Source organism: Etheostoma cragini, unplaced genomic scaffold (genome assembly GCF_013103735.1).
Source record: "Etheostoma cragini isolate CJK2018 unplaced genomic scaffold, CSU_Ecrag_1.0 ScbMSFa_2227, whole genome shotgun sequence".
NCBI lineage: Eukaryota > Metazoa > Chordata > Actinopteri > Perciformes > Percidae > Etheostoma > Etheostoma cragini.
In genome coordinates this window covers 1-1,604 of record NW_023266366.1, presented here as the reverse complement: position 1 = coordinate 1,604, position 1,604 = coordinate 1, and the positions used below count along the sequence as shown (strand labels likewise).

The following is a 1,604-nucleotide window of genomic DNA, read 5'->3' as shown; positions in this document are numbered from 1 at the left end:
CTTTATTAAACGACAGGGTTGATTTAACGTCATATTATCACTTAAGTCATGTTTTCAAACCTCAGCGCTTCTGTCTTCCCAATACTGATGGTATAATCAAACCTTCTTGTGTAATATTTCTTAATTAATTCATGATTAATTATCATTTTTTGATTTGTTTAGAACAACACAGCAAGAGTTTTAACATGTGTTCAAAATGGATTTCATATACTCAATCACTAAAAGTCCAGACTTCACATACAAACATAAATGTTATCTGTCTCCTTCATTACTGTTCCTCTAACAAAGCTCTGTACATGGGATTTATTCATCAATAAATACTCTGTTATCTTTTTATAACAGGAGTTAATAATAAATAACTTCCTGTTGTCTCTCCAGGCTGAGTGGCTGTAACCTGTCAGAGAGAAGCTGTGAAGCTCTGTCCTCAGTTCTCAGCTCCCAGTCCTCTAGTCTGAGAGAGCTGGACCTGAGTAACAACAACCTGCAGGATTCAGGAGGGAAGCTGATCTCTGATGGACTGAAGAGTCCACACTGCACACTGGAGACTCTCAGGTCAGGATCCATTAACCTGTTCAACTGATGACCATTTAAACTCTGACTAACTTTAGTTGATAAACAGCTGACGTGTAGCTTTGTGTCTCTTTATACAATAAACTTCAGCAGTAGTTATTAAATAAATAATATTTTCTAGACCCAGGGTTACTTTCCATGAGGATTTTTAAGTCATTTTTAATTTGCTTTAGTTACTGACTAATTAAATACGCCAGATGATTTTAAAGATTATTCTAAATCTGGACTAAAATGTACCTGGACTACAAACAAAGAAAGAACTACCACATGGCTCCACGTGTTGACAGAGGCTTCCTGTGTGTTGTTCTGTGTGTTTCCAGTCTGTCAGGCTGTCTGATCTCAGAGGAAGGCTGTTCTTCTCTGGTCTCAGCTCTGAGCTCCAACCCCTCCCATCTGAGAGAGCTGGACCTGAGCTACAATCATCCAGGAGACTCAGGAGTGAAGCTGCTGTCAGCGGGACTGAAGGATCCTCTCTGGAGACTGGACACTCTCAGGTACACACACTGATCAACATAAAGGAGATATTAGTGTAGGAAGGTTTAAAGGAGAACATCTCCTGGAACTAAAATCATAACTCCATTTGTTAATAGATTATGTAAGTTGGACAGATATCTGTTTCTGGTTTTAAGAAACATCCTTTTTTCATCTATCCTGGGACACAAACAGAGTTCCAGAACAGGTTTAGCCTAGCTTAGCACAATGCAATGTGCTTTCCTGTGTGGATGAAGCATTAATCTCCTCTTTAGGCCGACTAGTTATCTGGAGGTTTAAATGTCAGCTGCCGGTGCTGCATGGCTCATGTAATCGTTTAGAGACGGACTCTGACCTCTGGACCAGTTATTTCTCTAAGGTCCTCTTGTGCTGGGAGAGGACGACTCTAGATCCAAAATGTCCCTCAAAACACTCTTTCCTGGTTCCTACAGTGTGTGTGTGTACAGGTTATGTAAATACATCCTGTCCTGGGGGGTCAGGGTCAGGTTATGTAAAGAGGAGAGGCAGGAGAGGGGCAGGAGAGGCAGGAGGGGCAGGAGGGG

The 1,604-nt window shown here is 41.3% G+C and overlaps 1 long non-coding RNA gene across 1 annotated transcript; it reads left to right on the top strand.

Moving 5' to 3' along the window:
* The first annotated feature begins 443 nt into the window (after positions 1-443).
* LOC117940340 lies at positions 444-1,082 on the top strand. Its single transcript, XR_004655751.1, has 2 exons — positions 444-552; positions 891-1,082. It is a non-coding gene; the product is annotated as an uncharacterized LOC117940340 (long non-coding RNA).
* Positions 1,083-1,604: the final 522 nt, after the last annotated feature.